The following is a 20,714-nucleotide window of genomic DNA, read 5'->3' as shown; positions in this document are numbered from 1 at the left end:
TCTGCATTCACATCACACGTAGTCACACACCACGTGCAACTTTACGATGTCCACTCCCACAATTACTGGCGCGCTGCCGTCACTCATACATGCACGTCTTAAAGCGCCAGCTACCAATTTCAGTGTTAGATTTCAAATATCCCCTTCTTAACCACCTGGTAACACTCTCCCCTGCTGTCAATGTCCTCGGTGACACCATACATCATTTTAATCTCCTTTAAAGCTTTTAAAAAAAAACCCTCGCCCAAATGAGCCAGTATTTATGAAACAACTGCTGAACTCATTTCCATAGACCCTAAGACTGACCTCGGCTCATGGTGTGGGTTTGAATGCACCCCTGCTTTCTGTCTTTTACTTCGACGCAATGCTGGTATCAAGCTCTCCGGTGCGGCTTCCCAGACAGGATCGTCGTCTTCTGCTCCTGCAGTCTGCACCACGTCAACAGTCTCCACTAGATCCCTACAATCAGGACTCATCTTTGGCTCATCTACTTCCCTGTCAGGATCTAAGCCCGGATTCTTCTCCTCCATCAACAGTACCCCTTCAGTTCCATGCTCTGAATTTTCGGAGTCAGACTCCGAGTGCGAAATCACCCTAGATCCAAGGTCGGTAGTCTTGACCACCTTACAAGGAGTAGGGACGGAGGCTGCTCTCTCATGCACACAAGGCCTAAAATCAACATTTACCCTCTTAACTAGTCCACCCTCAATAGGTTCCACAGTGTAAGTTGTCCCTCATACCTCAAGCACACAGTAAACAGTAGGTCCCCAAGCATCTTGGATTTTATTACGACCTAGAAGCCTATTTCTAAGATACACCAACTGACCTACACTGATCAGTGGACAGTAAACCTTGTCTCTCCGTGCGGCAATCCTTTCCGCTGCTCGCTGCTCAGAATATTCTCTAGCTCTGTTGTGAGCATCCCTCAACCTTTCCTGGTGCACAACTAACCAGTCCATCTTCGGATTCACAACCTGCTCCTGCCCAAGTAGAGCATCAGCTGGAAGATACGGCATTACCCCAAAAAGGAGGTAGTAAGGTAAATACCCTGTAGTCGAATGGGGTGTCACATTATAGGTATAAACCAACTATTGGCATTCTAATGTATTCAAATAGCCCAAAAGGTGTTGTAAAGGCAGTCTTATGCCAGTCTCGCTCATCTACTGCTACCTGATGGTAACCACTGGACAGATCAATAGTCGAGAAAAATTTTGCACCCTGCAACGCACCAAACTTTCAGCAATATGAGGTAAAGGGAATGCGGCTCTTCTTATCTTCTAATTTAATTTCCAGTAGTCTATACACATGTGGATATCACCATCTGCTTTCTTCACTATGACAACAGGAGAAGCATATGAGTTACTACTCTCCTGTAAGACCCCTTTTTTCAAGAGCTTCGAGATGTGCTCCCTAACATCCCTGTATTGCATCGGAGGAAAATGATGATAGGACTGTGTCACTGGAACATCATCCACTAGATGGATTTCATGCTTAACCTTATCCGTACACCCAAAATCTTCCTCCTCCAGGTCAAAGACGTCGATTTCTCCCCCAATACTGTATCAAATTCAGAATGGACCAACTGTTTACACCAACTTATTATATTCATACCAATTATTCCTGGAACAGACTTCTGATTATTGTGGGGATCCTTCACCACTAAGAACCCACATTCAGGGATTGTCAGGCCTAATGCTTCCATGTCTAACTCCAAATATCCCAAATATGGAATTTCTAATCCATTGGCTACAGTTAACCTAAGCCAGCCAGCAGTTTTCAACATATCCTCATCCTGCCCACACAACTGCTTTCTGAAAAACACCTCTGTTACAGTGCTTACTTGACTTCCGGTATCCAACAAACAGGGTGTAGAAACTCCTTCTATCTTTATGTCAACCACTGGACAAACCCCAATAGCATGTTCTATTACTTGATCTCGAGATAGCTTCAATTTGTTGGAGTCTACTGCTTGCCCCTCGATTGTCCGACTCACCACAACCAAGGGGCTCTAGTTTCCCTGCTGACTAGGAGCAGCTGACCCCTCCACATTTTCAGCCATCCTCACTGGACAATTTCGTGCTACTGTAAGTGTCTTTCCATCTGACATTTAAAACATATAGGCTTTCCATAATCTGTGAACTTCATCTGAATGTTTTGTTTACCTCTAACCCTGCTAGGCCTTTGGACGGCAAGATCTTTTACCGCTTGTGATAGCTCTCTAATGGCTTTCCCTTGCTCTGCTACCATTTTCAGGACATCCTCCAGCGTGACTGACTTTGTTTCATAAGCGTTAACCAAAGTACATTGTGCCCCCTCTACAAATCTATCAGGCCCTTTGCTCGTAGTTTTAGAGGCCTTTACATTCACCGACCTCTCCTCCATACTCCACATATATGCTTCATCATGCACTTCTATCAGGGTAGATTCTGGTTTGTCCCTCACATATTTCCGGAGCTCCCTCCCAAGTACAGGATCTTGACTCCCTCTATGAACTGATCTCTAAGCATCTCTCTCTCTTTGGCCACAACCCCAGGAGCTTGTTTCAAGATAAAACTCCAAGCTTGAGACAGAGCATGTGAAAAATCACAAAAGCTCACCCTTTTGCTTTCAGCCATAGAAATCATTCAGCAACTGAGAAGTATTTTGCTTATCTCTGAATGCATCTCTGAGTTAAGAGAGCCAAATATATCACTGATTTGCTCTGTTTCAACTACACCACACAGCTGAACCTCTTCTAAGGCTAGCCCTCCATATATTTGGTTACCTGGTTACATAACATTATTGTGCCATTTTGTTATTATTTTATTCTGTGTATGTGGTGTGATGATAAATAGAGAAATATATATTTTGAAAAGTTTATGGGGTTAATTTTATAGTTTATAGGGTTATAGGTTTTTCATTGTCGTTTGTTTCTTGACCGCATTTGACCCAGAATTCTTTATTTCACTAGCCAGCTGTGATCAGACAACTCTTAAAATAGTTTTATTATTGCTTCTGATATGAATGTAGTTTTTAATCCAGCTCTTGATGGATCATATTCACAGCAGGGCCTCTCACAAAATGCTGCATCTGTTGCTCAGCATGAATTTATATCTAAACTAATTGAATTGGCAAATGTTTAACCCATCTGCTAAGTATTTTATGTAATTATCACATTGGAATTCATTTTTCTCAGTTTATTAATGTGGACATTCTATCGATAATTCCCTCAGAAAACAATTCATTTCAGCCCATACTACACAAATTTATTTCTGTTAACTGAGGCTCAGTATTTTATAGGATGCAGTAAATGCCTTCATAAGGAGGGCTAGTCAGCCTTGTAGGACATCAGCCTTGTATCTTGAATCTGAATTAACACTCCTTGAGCTCACACTAAAAATCTATTTTTCTGTAATTTTGTATTTGAATTTAATATAAGAGAGAACTCAATATTTTGCGATGACCATGTGCAGAGTTACTTTGTAGCTTGTTATTATTATTATTATTTTCTTGGTAGAAGGCTGAACCATCTCTGAGCATTAATTCTCTGCAACAATGAAAGCTTCTTATTTAAATATATTTAAATATTAAGACTTTCAGAGGCAACATCATTTTTTTACTTGATCCTAATAATTTCTAAATTCTACTTATTGGATTAAAAAGTACATAGCTCAAATATTCTGTATGATACTGACAAATCTTGATGTTTCCTCAGAAAGTAAATCAATTGGTGGTCTTAAAAGAGGCACTACAGATGATAAATAAAAACAAGTTCCATAGGTTTGCTAACATTAGTGCAAAGTTTTTTCTTGACTTTTTGGGATCAGCGATGACCCTTACGATTTGAGATAACACCGACTGCTATAGAAAGGGGCTTTGTTACTACTTCTTTACTATCATTGGTGTTTAGTCCATCATTGGAGTTTTGTCCATCATTGGAGTACAATGCTTCTCTATTGTGGTCATTTTTACAACTTTCTGTCTCAGGAAGGCTGGAAGTATCACTAAGGATACCAGTCATCCTTGTTTCTCACTTTTCTCCCCTCTTTACTCTGGTAAGTGTTATAGGAGCATAAAGGCATGAACTACCAGATTCAGAGAGAGTTTCTTCCCACAAGCTGTCAGATTACTGAACTCTACCCTTACCACTGACTCACACTGAGTTTTTTTTTTTAAGTTGTATGTTATTTGAACTTGTAAGGAAGTTGTATGTTATTTGAACTTGTAAGGAAATTTCATAAATTTCCCTATGGGATCCATAAAGTCTTGTCTATCTATCTATTTAACTTATTGTTGTGCTGCTGCTGTTCTGTGTTTATGTTTTTGGTGATTTCTTTAATGTTTTTTATTGGTGCATATGTACAAATAAGTATTTTAATTGCACTTGTGCATATGACAATAAACTGAACGGAACTCAGTATTGCAAAAAGAAAAGGACCTTTCTCTATGTGTTAGCTATTACCCGATGTCTATAATAAATCCACATTCTACAAAGCACTTAGAGACTTCAGACTTAATTAATTCATCATGATCAAAGGGGGTTTATTGGAATCTGACAGATAATATTTGTTGTCTACCTAATACAATTTATAATGTGAGTGATACCAAATTTCCAAGTACACTATAATGATTTCTTTAGATTTTGAAATCTAAAGGCCTGGTTGGTGTTAGAACATATGGAAATAACAAAAAAAACTGTCAGTTTTTCGAATTGTCAAACCTACTGGCAATTGTGCTCTCAGGCAGCAATTGTTCTCTAAAGTTTTCGGTCTCCTGAGAGATACGCAGCAAGAGTCTCCTCTCCCTAACTGCTGTTTGCCATTTTGTTAAAATTTCTTGCATAAACACTCCACTGATCAGACACTTCTATCCATATTAGTATTTCACTAGGAATGACAACACCCAAGATTAAAGCATCATGAAAGGATTATGGAGTGAAATTTTGTCTTACCCTGCTTGGCTGAGAGCTGACCTCCTGCCCAAGGGGTAGCTGCAGAGGTGGAGATGGGGTGGAGGTTAGATGCAAGAAACATGCAAGAGAGAGAGAGAGTGAACTCAGTTGATCTGGCAGCCCAGTATGTGATCTCCTGTCACAGCCTGAGGAACAGTGAGTCTGTCTCCCAATAATGCTCCAGCCGCCTACAGTATATGTCAATATTTTATAATATGTCTTTGTTGTAAATGTCTGTAACATGTCTGTAGATTTATTTTACTTCTATTTTTTGTCTTGTTCCATGTTAATTTTATTATTTTTATTTGCTTTGGCAACACTGATTGTACCCATCGGTCATGCTAATAAAGCACCTTGAATTGAATTGAATTGAGAGATAGTGATCTTATCTTATCTAGGTATTTATAGTGTTTTGGTAGAGGAATGGATGTTAATGATTGCTAATTACTGACAGCTGAGTCTGATTGAACTTGGTTGTTGTCAATCCTCCCAAACATTTCTAAATTCCATTTTACTTGGAATGACAACACCCAAGATTAAAGCATCATGAAAGGATTATGGAGTGAAATTTTGGCTTAACCCACTTGGCTGAGGGCTGACCTCATGGCCATAGGACAAGGAGGCCAGGACCCCCAAAAGAACCAAGCGTTGGCCCAAACCACCAAAGCAGAATTATGAAAGCATGGAGGAGGTGAGAAGAATTCGGGGTGTCATGACTATGGGTCATCACAGAAGTTGGATAGCAACTGAGGGAGTGTCTAGGGTTACTGTATGTAAAGAAGGAAGGCTTCTGATAACCAAGGCAAGTTACTTATTTAAATAAATACACATTGAGCAGCAAGGAGGCAGCCTTGAGTTGGAAGAAGCATCCACAATAGCTCCGGACTTGTGAGAACTTGGTAAATGGGAAAGGCGTGTAAACCTGTTGATGTGTAACCCCTGGGTGTCCGAGGCAGAGTTAAGTATAAGGGACTCTGGAACGGAACTGAAAGTGCTGATGACCACTCAACAAATCCATGTTGGGACTGTGGAGAGGAAAACAAAAACTCCCGTTGGGAGAAAATAAACCTCTTTGTGTCCCGCCCCCCTCCAGGCAGCTAATCATTTGAGCATGGGTCGGCCCTGTAGTACTGTAATTGAGAAGATGCTGGACTGACCCAGAAGCAGATGTGGCTTGGAAAGTGAAGTAAGAGCAGAACGGGAGCTGAGAAGTTGACAGTGCAGAATGAGAGGAATTAACCCTTCCGAATTGGATGACGGGGATAGACACACAAATGAGTCAGTGACACAAGTAGGACTTACCTGTACGAATTTCAGGCTTTGGTAGCAGCAGAGAACGAGAGAGATGAACCTGAGGCTGAACTGGACACCGGGGATTAAGATGCAAAAAGACGAGGACACGAAACATATGGGCTGAGTTGGACACGAAGCACAGAAACACGAATGAGACAGGGACACGAGACATGGGACAACTGCTGACTGAAGCAGAGGTAGGACGTCGGACAGACCAGGGGGCGAGGAAATGGCCTCAGTAGCAGTGGAGACAGGAACTCGGGGATAAATTGAATGCCGGGGATGGTTAACACGAGCCACGGGACAACTGCTGACTGGGCCGGAGGTAGGACGCCAGACAGACCCGGGGCTGAGGAGATGACCTCAGTAGCAGCAGAGACGGGAGGAATGAACACGGGGTTGAATTGAACGTTTGGGATAGGTACACAAGATGCAGTTAAATGCACAGGAGAAAAGTGAGATCAAAAGGACATGGAGGAAGAACAGAGGGGGCTTGAGATTCAGAGGGGTGAGTTTAGACATGATAAGGAAAACAAATACAGACTGCTAAATGAAGAAGCGCAGGGAGATTGCAGAATGGATGATAGTGGGATTGGACTGATGGTAGCTCAGAGGTTTCATCCTGCTGTGAGCTGAGCAGAAGTGTGCTGAAGAGCCATAATTATTTATTTCTCTCTCCGATGTTCAAAGCTTTTTTTTGCTTTACGGTTAAACAGGTTTGTGGGAAGCTGGGGGAAATTGCATGTTTGTTGCACTTTTCTCTTCCCTGCTCGTGGCTGAAAGCACAGCCCACACATAGAGAATGAATGGGACTAACGTTAGTAATGCAGGTGGCAAATGCAAAATAAGCAGCATTTAAAAAAAAGATCCAGAGCATGGGTCTATGGATGCGAGGGTAGGTTCAGCAGGCCGTCTGCAATGGCAGCTCAGGGTTTGCACCGGACTGGAGTGTAGCATCGTTGATGATGTCATCGCGAGATGTGGATGTTTACTGGGAGTGCAGGATACGTTAAGTATATCTTTTATAGGAAAATTAGTAATGTTCCTAGATGTACGCCCTGAACGAAAGCTTAATGCTGGACGTTCGTGTATATGCCACTTTCTAAGAAAAACTTGCCTCAAAAGTTCCTTCTCACTTCATTATTTTACATCACCAAAACCACAAAACCTTTACAGAAAACCTTTTATCAATCGAAAAGTGTTTAACTAGGGGTTCACAAAACCGTTTTAAGAAATTGTAGAAAAACTTTCATATAGTCACGTGTGCTATCCTTAGCGTGGTTGTAAATGTCCACAGTGTAAATCAATATCTACCTTTGATTCCTTCGTATTTTTTAATAGTTTTTTACCAACAAAACCACAAAACCATGTCATCAATCGAAAAAGGACAACCAGAGCTTTAAAAAAAACTTAAAAAAAAACAAGACGATCGATCACAAAGTAAATTTTTATCTGATGATGCACTTCCAAACTTCCAATATGCATCGATAAGGTAATCAATAAGCCAGCAAAAGAAGACTGCATAAGCAAAAACCAGCAAAAAATATATATATCCCATGTTTTTAACCTTATTCTGAAGCACGATATATATCCACAGGAGACTAGACTAGCCTATCTCCAGACCTGGAGGCTATTGAACATTATTGTCTTTGTAGTAAATGTTTGAAGCAGGACCGCCAAAAATAAGGTGATCTGATTGGTAAAAAGCACTGTCATTCATTGTATTTTCAGCCATTCAGAGCCCTTAGGGGGTAAGACTTCCTCTAGAAGCCTCAGGCTGCATTCCGCCTGCCTTTTAGCTGACAATCATTGACTCAGAAGGGGTAATCAATCAGTTTTTTATCAGTTTCTTATCAGTGCTCCTTTTTTCACACCAGATGGCAACTCTGAGGGTTTTTTTCATTGCATAACAGCAGATAAAGGCTCCCTAGCAGTGTCCAGCAGCCATATCACTCTGCAACTCACAACTGGCAACCCACTGAAGCTAAGCAGGTGTGAGCCTGGTCAGTACCTGGATGGGAGACCTCCTGGGAAAAGGTTGCTGCTGGAAGAGGTGTTAGTGGGGCCAGCAGGGGCGCTCACCCTGGGGTCCATGTGGGTTCTACATACCCCAGTATAGTGACGGAGACACTATATTGTAAACAGGCGCCGTCCTTCGGATGAGATGTAAAACCGAGGTCCTGACTCTCTGTGGTCATTAAAAATCCCAGGGCATTTCTCGAAAAGAGTAGGGGTGTTACCCTGGCGTCCTGGCCAAATTTCCCATTGGCTCTTACCAATGATGGCCTCCTAATAATCCCCATCTATGAATTGGCTTCATTACTCTGCTCTCCTCCCCACTGATAGCTGATGTGTGGTGAGCGTTCTGGCGCACTATGGCTGTCGTCGCATCATCCAGGTGGATGCTGCACATTGGTGGTGGTGGAGGGGAGTCCCCATTACCTGTAAAGCGCTTTGAGTGGATTCCAGGTACAGTCTTCACAAAACATTATGTTGAATTTTTTCTAATTGATCAATTTGTCCCAGATTTTTATCCAAGCTAGAACAAGGTTTTCAAATCATTCCCGGGCCTTTGACATGCATATAGTTGAAAATTCTGACCTCTGAAGACCAAAACAACATTTCCGCCTGCTGTTTGGAGTTTTTTCATGTTTGTCTGCTGAGTGGACACATTAAGACATATAGGAAATTTGACTGTTAACACTCAAAGCCAAGGGGGTTAGCTTCAATTTAAGACCTGAACCAGGCTCCTGTTATGTTCTGCTGCAGAGATATAACAAATTGTTTAAAGGGTGGAAATTCCAGGCTGACATTGGCTAAATGGGTCCCTGCCACTAAGAGGTTAAATAGATTAAATAAAGTAACTGGAACATTAAATGGTTTTGATTCAGGTTACCAGAATTTGTATTGTGCTAGATATTGTTCCTTAAAATGACTTTATCTGGAAAATTACTTTTCCAGATAAAAACCATTTCCAATGGCTTATATAAACTCAGAAACAAAAACACATACTATGAATAGAAAAAAACTCAATCTATTTGGTTTAAAATGTAAAAATAGGTAGTTTAGACCCCCAGGGGATTCCCCCAATAAATCCCCAGGGGATAAATATTGATTAATGAAGATTTAAGAATTCAAAAAAGAAGAGCCCAAGAGAATTAACTGTAATTGCAAGTTTTGACATTTTAATGCACACAGGGCCATCCTAATTCAATATAACTTTAGAAGGCAAATTCCATTGTCACACCAATGTAAAAAAGAGAAAAGAGCTGTTAAGAGCTTTCATTGTGAAAAGAGGACAAGAGGGATTGACAAGTATTGCGTGTGAATCTTTCTTCTGAATACCAATTCACAATTAATTGTGTAATTATGGGGCTGAAAAGTTTACAATATGTAAGAAGTGCTCTTATATATTGATTTTCATAGTGTAAATCCCTGATTGTGGGTTGTGGTATCAAGACCCTACTGCAAACTCTGATGTTGAGCAAGGTACTTTATACAAAGTGATCCACCTACCATCTGTATAAGTAGAGACCAGTGCTGGGCTAATCCCGTGAAGGTTTGGAGGGGGGACCTGGTTTATTTATCTGGAAAAATCCAGGTTAAACTATGGTGTAATGGCCTGATGTGGCTTGGATATAGATTTTATCAGTGTAATTACTGTAGATGTTGAAACCTACAAATGCACCCATTCAGAATATTCAAGGCATAATGCTCCGTACATCAAAGTACAGGTCAGGTTACATCTACATCCACCAGTTTTTTATTTTTAAAAAAAATCTGATGCAAGAATGAACTACTTTGTAAAACCGCCAGGTGGTGCAGTAAATGCTTAAAGTTGCATGTGTCTAACATAATGTACAGTAAATCTTATTTTATTCCTAAAAATTAAATGTATATTAATGCATTAGTTCCGTCCTGCACTAATCATACTGTACTGTAACACTAACAGATTTGTTCAGTTTTTTAAATCATATAGAGTATACAGAATTATTACTGTGTATAAATAGTGAAAAGAATGCATAATTTTATTTTAGATTTTTACTTCTAATAGCATATTATATGTAGTTTCTTTAAAAACATATCATATATAATATAAATAAGCATTTTGAAAACAAGAAGTTAGTTGTGAATTACTTGAATGACTTATTCCTGTATACAGATGCATACTATAAGTTGTGTTGGAGCTGATACTGTACAAGTCTGCACTATATAAATTATTTTACTTTACCTTTCACCACAACAATGCCACAATTATTATGATAAAATGTTTTTGACATTTTAATGTTTTCATTTCAAAATCACATCCCTTTGGTTTGTCTTCTTCTGTAAACAATTATAATATTGGCAATTTCAATTATTTGCTGTTTATGTACATTTTGTACTGTATGATGTTCTTTGTTTGCAGTATAATGTAGAAAGCGGTGCTTGGAGTTTTTATATAGTTGATCCAGGCAATGGTAGAATTAGTGGTAGAATTTGTGCTTGCCATTTGGAAAATCAGGATTCGATTCCAGTCAATCTGCAAGTTGAACCTTTTTTCATTTCAAAGTAACGAATATGGGTGAAAGCAGGTGGATCACACTATACTAAACTAAGTACTTGAAACATTATTTTATTGAAAATGTCAATATTATAATTGTTAGGAATATTAGCAATTGTGTTTGTATGTGAAATTGGAAAGTAGCCTCTTGCAACAGCAACAAAGGTTTATGCTACTTACAAACACTGTATGTGATTAATCTTGCCCTATACAAGAATAGTATCAAAAGTCCTATATAATGTAGGAGTTTAGGAAGTTTAGGAGATAAAAGATCCTGATTGGGAGAAACATGTCCTGCATTTGATTTGTTTTCCTCATTGCAGAATATAGTCAAACAATATAGCTTAAGAATATGTAGGAAAATTATGCCATGAATAAATAAAATGTATATTTGATCTATTATTAAACATCAACAGAGCACATGCATATTCATTTTCATTTAAAAACCCTAAGACTGCACCAGTGAGTAATAGTGTAGACTCCCAACAACTACATCAATGGTACTACAGTGCATGACTCTCAAAATTAGGTGATAAACAGTAGAATCGCAATTATATTTGCCCTTGCATTAACAGTTACAATAACAGCAGATATCAACCCTACTGTTTTCACATTTACATGTGAGATCATCGGGTGCCCAGCAGATGTTCTGTTTTGAATATTGATGGTGTAAAGAGGGGACTGATTTAGTTAATATGTTGACAAAAGTTTGAATTTTAGGTTTCACGAAGCAGGATCAAATTTTATCATTTGAGAATCAGCTACATGAAGCTACAACCAGCACAAACAATGAAACCCACCACATTTGTTTGAGCTCTTTTTGTGCCAGTTTGTGCCTTTAAAGGTTGTGTTTTGTTTCCAAAATATAGAGGCCGATTTGTTTCCGATTATTTTTTGGCCTTATTTCACTTGACCACGTACTGTACAAGGAACTTGATCCTTAGTAACACAGTCTAGACATCTCTCACACTGAATTACTGGATGAGAGGATAACAGCGCAAGAACATTTGCATTTGAACAGTAAAATAAAAACCACAAGAGTTGCCTTTTTTATTCTTAATATTAGCAAGCAATTACATCTTCTTAAAAAAATAGAACGTATTAATTATAAATCCACTAATCCATCCATTTTCTAAAATCCTTATCCAAATATTATTTTAATTATGACATCACAATTTCATCTTTAAATTGAATACATCAATGACCCTACAATTTCATTTTAAATCTTATTTTAATAAAAAATGAAATGTCATGATTGTTACACAAGAGAGTGAAACTTGATAGAATTTGTTACAATTGTGAATTTTAATAAAATTATTTCTGTGTCCTAATTAGGAGAAAAAGAAAGAGAAAAAGTTTATTTTTATTTTTTCCTTTTGGCACTAAGACTCATGCTGTAGTTCATACTCTTCCATTCTCTTGCAAATGTTCTCATCTTTGCAACATTGCACCCTTTGTAATGACTGAATAGTTTACACCTCCAATTTGCTTTCTCACTCTATACTTTGTATTTAAATATACTTTGTATTTAAAGTAAATTTAAACAAAAAAAAAAACAGATTAAACCAAAACATTTTTGTTGCATACTGTACATGTAAAAATCTCATTTGCAATTTCTGTTTAAGGGCATCTTTCTGAGTATCCTGGAGATTGTTGCTCTGGAAGTTAATTTATGTTAATACTTTATTATTAATATTATTTTAATATTTAATGTACTGTGATATATAAAATGATCAGAAATGTGAGTATAGTTTACATATTATTTTAGTATTAGAGGAAGTGTTATTTGTACCCAAGGGAAAATTTGTTAACAGTACAACTTGCGTTTTGGCTGGGATCCAACCTGGAACCTTTCGCATGAAAGATGAGAAGTCTGCCAATGCATCAGTCTGATTCACTTTTCATTTTCGATTACAACAGATGCAATTAAAAGAGCTCCCAAAATAATCAAAGCAAGTGACAAGTGAGAGTTAAAGACTTGAAAAATTGATGGTGAAAATGTTTATGAAAAAGGTGGAAAACTGTTGTGTATCTTATTTTTATGTTTGTTGTTTTGTTTTTGCCACTACCAGCTATATATGTTGAATATTTTTCTTTATTTATTAATCATAAATTAATATGACATCATAGACATTACTATACTTTAGTTTTTTTATTTAAACTAAATTTTAAAAACTAAATTTCCCTTTAGTTCGAGGATTCCAAATTAATATTCCCTATTAAGTGGTTTCAAAGAAGTACAGTAGTGAAACAGGTTGCTGTAAATGAAGCAATTGTTTTACTAACATCTAACACACCACAAATGCCAACTATCGATCTTCTTCAGCCAGTGAAATGTTGAGTTTGGTGCCCCGACTGATATTGCAGTATTCTGTGTTGAGTTTGCATTATGAATGGCTCCATCTGTATATGTCAAGACCACATTTTGCTATCCTAAATGCCAAAATATGGTAGTGACAGGTTCCAACATTGTAGATGCAATATTGCATTTTAATAGGCACCTTTTTTTCTTTTCATCTAAATTTTAAATACATTTATCCAAATAGCTTAAGTGAAGATATGGAAATTATAGAACTAAATACTGTTCTACAACTAAATGAAAAAGAACATTCATTTGTAATCATGGATATATGAGGTTGAAGACATATGGGGTAAGCAAATTAAGTAATCTTTTCAAAATAACATTTACCTGTTTAGAAATTTAATTAATATTGTTTACAGTGATACAGAGTAAAGAAGAGTAAAATCTCAACACTAAGTGTATGTAAAATATTTGGTGGTATCTATAAAGGTAGGCAGGCTTTCCCCACTGAGATGTAGAATGTTGACCTTGATCAATTAAGTTTATACCAAGATAAAATATAGTAATCAGAAATGCATAGCATAGCAGAGGTGGAGAAGGAAAAATATTATCTGCATATAACAATAATCTGCATAAAGTGGTATACAAGAGTTTTGAGTTATGAGTTTTATTAATGAAGTTTGTGTTTAATGAAATACTGTTACAATAGCCAGGGAATTTAGGTAGGATCTTATGCAGAGAAGTAAGCCAAGTCCGAGAATAGAAATCCAAAGTCCAAGCCAAAAGTTCCAAAAGCCAAATAATCCACTTGTGTGCCATAACCGAAATCACTAAGCCAAAGTCGTAAACCAAAACTCTGAAAATCCAGAAAGACTGAAACCCGAAAGAAGCAATACCAAAGACAACAGCCAGAAGTGAAATCCAAAAATGAGGTCAGGTAGAAAAGCAGTCAAAAACCAGAATCAAAAACATTAAAAAGTAGCACCAAGTACCAGGAGAAAAACTACCAGAATACTGAGCAGCAAAAGAATGAAGAGAGCTTCCTGAAATACTGAAGTGCCAGGGGTCTGGTGATGAGATGGAAAAAGTGAATGGTTAAGTGTTCCAGAAAGGTCTATGCCTTCTTAAAGGGATAGTGCGTTATGTAACATTCACAAAGTAGGTTTTGTTCTAACATTATCAAATGTATGCATGAAATTACTCCAAAATAAAAAAAATAATAAATAATTATTGATTGTTATATATATAAAATATAATATTTTTTACTTTGCTGTCTTAATACATTTGGAGGGAACTGAATAAGCCAGAATCAACCAGGTAATCATACTCAGGATGATCAAATGTATGTACAGGTATAATTGAAGACTGACACAGTTGTCTGTATAATAGAAGATGGTGGAACACAAACACATTGGAGGCCAGATTCTTTTAAGAAAGTCTAATCATAGTGAACTAGTTTATTCTAGTTTATACTTCCAGCTGGCATGAGGCCACCTTAGCTTACAGCTCTCCATCTGAGCAAGTTAGTGAGACGGGCTGATAAGATAAGACATCACTCAAAGGGTGTGTCTTTTTTATTTTATTTCTATATTTTTATTCTTAATTGGCCTTACACATGTCAAACAAAAGAAGGCCTAACTGGGACTAAACATCACATAAAATTCAAGAGAGATGCCATTAATATAGATTTACACTTTGACATGTACTGAACTGCTACCTTTAATTTACAGAGTTTAAATGCCTTCGGCACAGCTGCTCCTGCAAAACAAAAAATCTGGAGAAATTAAAGATTTAAGTATTTATTTTGTTCATTTAATTAATTGTACAATGTGATTTTAAAAGAAGAAATGCAGAGTTTTTACAGGAGTTTGTATATTCTCCATGTACTGATCCATGTACAGGGTCACCCGTTGTCATAATAATTAATTTGCCTAGAATTACACCTTAACTTTAGTAGAAGATTGATTTAACATCACACAGTTACTCTAAACAGTTTGATATTAAAGCAATCTTCTGCTAAAGTTAATTTCCAGTGCATTGACATGAGAAAAAAATGAGTTATTGAGCATGCTCTACAAAAGCTGACATAAGTTCCAGTTCAGTAAATTTAGTAACACAACATTTATGTAATTGTAATCTTGTAGAACTATAGAATTACAATACTAGTGGGATTCACACACAGATTAAGCTTGCTTTCCTTCAAAAATAGCTGTCAGTATTGTGTACTGGATACATTGGAAAATAAAAACATGGGCTTGTCACTGCCCCTGAAAGAGTACACCCTCTCAATAAAAACACTCACTGTATTCTTCAATAAAGAAATTCTCATGTGGTTCCCTGGCCTGGAACACTCAGGCTGTTATGTTTTGATCTGTCTGGCAATCCCACAGATAGTATATTTTTTCAACTTAATATATAATATAGTTTGGTTACTTTCTGTTACAGACTTTCTGGTTTAGTAGATTATAGTCCAGTTCTAACTTAATCCAATTTAAAAATGAGTTGCTGAATAGTAGTTTTCTTAGCATTAATTGGAACAGTTTGAGAGTTCACCTGCTTTTCAGTCTCTTCTTGCTTGGAGAGGAAGCAATAAACAAATTCAGTTTCATCTGTTCCTCAACAAAAGATTCTCCAGAAAGATGACCCAGTTAAAAACTCACTTAGGTGAGCAACAGGAAAATGAAAAGAAAGAAAATTTGGTAGCAGGAGCTTTAGAATTGGGTTGTCATACTGGTCTCCTGGTCTATATATCTCCTGTACGTTTTGTTGCACAGTTTTAGCACACTTTGGGGTATAAACTGAACTGATGTATGTCTTCTGCTTTTTTTAATATTCTAGGTGCATTTTTCTTAACAATGGTTTTTCAACTGGATGCTTCCCCCTTCCTCCTTCTCTGTACTGGACTAAATTGCACTCAGTAATCTATACATTTTTTGTAGAAGAAAAGATCGGATATCTAATCCTGCATATTGTACCGTGAGAAATCCTTTGGTGCATTTTTGCAAAACTTCAAACTCTTCATTGTTTAATGGAAATAACGAGAAACATAAATCTTTCTATACAGATGTACATACAGATATACTTTCAACATATACTTTGCTCTGGAATTTCCCTTGACCAATGTAAATTATAATTTGGTCATGTTATTCTTTATCTCTACACAATATGGTAATTACTGGAAAAACATAAAATTGAACAAAGTATTCTTTCATCTGGTGATAATCTCTTAATTTTTGCTTAGTGGTCTCAACTGTCATTTAATACTCTTTAAATTTCAGAATCCCCAATAATGGTACATTTTGTCAAATATTTCATCTAGTTCACTAGATGTTTTCAACTATGTTTTATTTCAGCAATGTGTGCTTATGGAGTCGATCAGGGGTGACAGCAATTTACCTTTTACATAAATGGCCAAGCTTTTGCTTGTCCTGTATACAGTATACAGTGTCTATAGAAAGTCTATGACTATTTTACCATGAAAATGGGGATATTTTTCTTTCGATTTACACACTGTTAAAAATGTTTGTATGTTTGAAAAATCCTAATTGATGAGTCTCCACACCCCTGAGTTAATACTTGGTGGAAGCACCTTGTTCTGCAATTACAGCTACGGAATGTGTCTTTTGGGATAGGTTGGCATATGTAAGCACTCTAATTTACAAATTATTAGAGTTCCATCAAGTTCTTTGGTGGTGGTGAGTGGGGGGGGGGGGTAATGGATAGCAATCTTTGAGACATGCCATAAATTGGATTTAGAGTGAGACTCTTATTGGGCCACTCTAGGACTTTTACCTTTTTATTCCTTAGCCACTGCAGTGTAGATTTTTTGCTGTGTGCTCTGGCTATTTTCATATTCAAAGGTGAACTTTGGTCCCAGTTCCAGTTGTTGTTCAGAAGGCAGTAGGTTTTCCTATAGGACATTCTGTACCTGTACATTACATCTTCTATCTTGACAAATGCCCCAATTCCTGCATGAGAAAAATCCACATGACATAGTGCTGCCACCACAATGCTTCACAGTAGGGATGGTATTAATTGGTTGATGTGCTGTCAGGGTACAATCCTTTTTGCCACATGTTAGCAGTATCACTTAAATGCTTTGTTGCAGTTTTTCTTAGTAATTCCTTCCTTGTGTCATACAAGTGTGTGGAATATTATTTTCACACACACTGACAAGTCTTGGTCTTAAAAGCCTAAATCTGCCATTTGCCTCTTGGTAGCCTCTATGATCAGTTTACTTCTTACTTGTTCAGTTTAGTTTGGAGGGGTGGCCTGATGGTCTTGGTGGTGCCATAAACCTTCCACTTCTTAATAATCTTGACCATACTTCCTTTAAAGGCCATGAGACCAAATTTCTTTCCATTCCTTTTTGCAAAAATGTAAACATGCAACGTGTCAGAGGTGGAGCAGCTATTGTAAAGAACTTTGAAGCCACTGAGGTGCAGGGAATCATTTTTGTTTGTGGCTGTGTGCATCTGTGATGATGTCAATCTGTGAATGCAGTGGAGATAGAAATTATAGAGCTGTAAGTCCATACAGAGTCCCGCACAGTACACCAGACGAGTGACAGCAGATTTTTATACAGCAGATGCTTGTTGTCTGCTATCATATGTTGCTATCATATGTTGTCTGCGATATTGCAGGGATGGGTAGTTGGGAAGTGGATCAGATATGGGCTGCAGAAACCTGTGAAACATGTATAAGAATGAACAGCTAGCAGGAAGAACAAACAATATATGGGATTTAGGAACCCAGACGGTTGGTATACCTGAGAATATTAGAAAAGCAGAGTGTTTTGGAGGTGTTGTGATGGAATAGGGCCTTTGGACTTGTAACGTTGCCATAGCCAAAATGTAAATGTAGTGGCTCTCTGAAGGCACCAGTTCTGTAGGGTTTGGGCATTTACTGAGACAATTATTAATTGTAGCAGTAAATCACAAAGTTGATTCTTTTGATGGCTTTAGAGTCCAACCATGCGACATAACTCAAACAACGCACACACACAGGTGCTAATACACGAGGATACATTTATTAATACATAAAATATGCATATAAACCTAACAGATCTTATCGAGAGGGTTAGCAGAATACAAAAGGTATATATTCAATCAGTTACAAAGAGTTACACATATCAAGAGGACATACGTTCAGTATATCATTCATTAAGACCGTTTCGTAAATGAACTTGGTTATAACTTCTACATTAGATACTCAAAACAAGTACATAACTCTTAGGAATTAAATTGATATCAACTGGTTGGGATAACAATTGAATTCTCGAGCTGTAATGCATTGAAGTTGAATACTCATCCAATCTCTGGGGATTCAGATCTCCTGCAGGCACAAAGAAACAGTTGCAGGCTGTTGCTGTCCAATCCGCGCTCTCTGGCTCGGAGCCAGGCTGTGCTGTGCGGCTTGCGACGGTGCACTGCAGATGTTCACTGACTGGCTAGTTAGTGTTGGCTTTAACTAGCAAAGTTTGTGCACAGGAGAAAAGATGACTGTGGGTCCCAGCAAGTCAGGAAGAGGACCGGTTCGTTCCTGATGAAGAGCTAGTTCTGAATAGTTATTCAGCTGTCCACAGTTCCGACCTGTTCACGAGGCCTGCTGCTGGTTACTCTCTGGCAACCTCCACTCTAGACTCTTAGAACAAAGGAAAGTTCTGGCACTCGGACACACTGGCTGTTCCGTGGTTGTCCGGGCTGAGTCTCAGGATGGTCAGGAGGCGCGCTGCGAGAATGTCCTGCCCTTGGGAGCCTTCTGGTCCTGGGCCGTCCTGCCCTGGAATTCTCCTTTGAATTCCCTTTTGAATTGTCCACAGAATCCTCTCCAGAATCTTACTGAATCTTACTGAATCTCTCAGGCTCTCTGTGTTGCCTGTTTTTACCTGGAGGAACTTCAGCTCGTTGATTGGCTGAAAGTTCCATGGGCATCAGAGTCCCACGTGGGTTACTCGGCCCTACCAGTCCCTGATTGGTTGATCAAGGTGAGATATGAGTCACTTACTCCTGACACTTAGGAATGTAGTCCAGATGTCCATCTGGCACTCCCTAGACAGATAGGCGCCAATGGATGACCATTGATCATGATAGCCAGGCTTAGCTAAGTGCATCCCCCTTTGGGAGCTGTCTTTTATCAAAGGAACCTTAAATCAGCCTGCATGAATAGTTTCTCTGTGGCTGCACCACAGAGATGAACAGAGAAATGAGGCCTAATTTGGGAAGGCTCAGAACACTTAATTCTGCCTTATTAATAAGCCTCACCGCTACAGACTGTATTAGGACCCCTCCTCTTACTTGAAGTATGATAGAGGGCACATGTCCTGTTCCTGTTGGTGGCTCTCTAGCAGTGAGTATTGTTTGGCTTGGCTACACACCCAGAACAGAAATGTGACCTAGCAGGGATAACAACAAGCCAGACTTTGTGAAAAAGTATGGGGTGTGAACAAGGTGGTGATTCAGCTATAAGGACAATCCACCCAGACTGAGGAACCTGTGGCTGTTGGATCAGAGAGCAGGAAATGTGACTGAAAGGACCTCCAACTCTGTACCATAAGAGTAGCAGGTATTGCATGTCTGTTCCTGGCTGTATGACAGTACAGCATGTCTGAGACACAGGCTGGTTGGATGTGAAAGAGAAATGTCACCAGCTGTGGTTGTGTGTTGGTGTGTGGTGATAGTGTTGTGATTTAGTATGTTGGAAAACTAGTGAATATTGTAAACTGTAAAGGTGTTGTGAAGAAGTGATGAAAGTGATGGTGTGACTGAAAAAGGAAAAATAAATTAACTCTGTGGGATGAGCTGTGGGAGTGTTTTATAGGTCATGTACAGACAGACCTGCAATGAGCTCACCCAATTGGCCTGTGTCTGTTACAATCAAATACATCAAAATTATATTTTAAAAACAAAATGACCAAAACTTATTATTGGATTATTGGATTGTCTGAACCTGCCTTGGTAACACATTTTAAGGACCCACCTCTTATGGTTTTTAGATATTGTCGTAATTTTTGTGATCAGTCGACCATGCAGTCGTAATAGTAAACAATGAACATTAAATCCCATACCAAATGGGAATTACAGTTGTGGGTATTGTACTTAATGTACAGTAATAAAAGTGAAAACTAGTGAAGAAGAACAACTGACGGGAATTTTTTTTGTTATTATTCGACTAGTGAAAAACTAGTGAAAAATGATTAGTGAACACAAGTCTGATTTATAGAAACGATAGAGACTATCCAAATTCTGTTAATTTCAGTAATGAACATCACACTATTTCTACAATTTATGGGACATGATCCCTTTTTGATTAGTAATGATGATCCTCCATTACAGATAAACTTGCAAACGTTATCTTCAAGCTCTGAAACCTCAGATTTTAAAAGAAGAATGTGATTTATGGACTATACTTTAAATTCAATGTTTTGCATATTTTTATACTATTCATTATTCTGACTATACATGCAAATTTGATTTTTTATACCGTAAAATATACTTTGTTTATTTTACATTTGTAGTTTATTGGACTATATGATGTGTGGCTTGATTAGCTGGAAGTGTGATCATGTTATATTCTCAAACACTGATTAGCTAATTATGACCATAATAACCAGTAATATTAAATAGCTGAAACCCTTTTTATACCTA

At 38.0% G+C, this 20,714-nt stretch overlaps 1 long non-coding RNA gene across 1 annotated transcript in view; it reads left to right on the top strand.

The window, feature by feature from the left end:
* LOC148658504 (uncharacterized) overlaps window positions 1-17,383 on the top strand; it is a 340,797-nt gene extending 323,414 nt beyond the window's left edge. Inside the window, exon 2 of the long non-coding RNA XR_015940092.1 lies at window positions 17,302-17,383. This is a non-coding gene — a long non-coding RNA (uncharacterized LOC148658504). The remainder of the gene's footprint in view (window positions 1-17,301) is intronic.
* Window positions 17,384-20,714: the final 3,331 nt, after the last annotated feature.

Source organism: Lepisosteus platostomus, chromosome 7, assembly GCF_059453375.1.
Source record: "Lepisosteus platostomus isolate fLepPlt1 chromosome 7, fLepPlt1.hap1, whole genome shotgun sequence".
Classification (NCBI taxonomy): Eukaryota; Metazoa; Chordata; class Actinopteri; order Semionotiformes; family Lepisosteidae; genus Lepisosteus; species Lepisosteus platostomus.
Note: the sequence above shows the minus strand (reverse complement) of the source record. Positions and strands in the feature narration are given on the sequence as shown.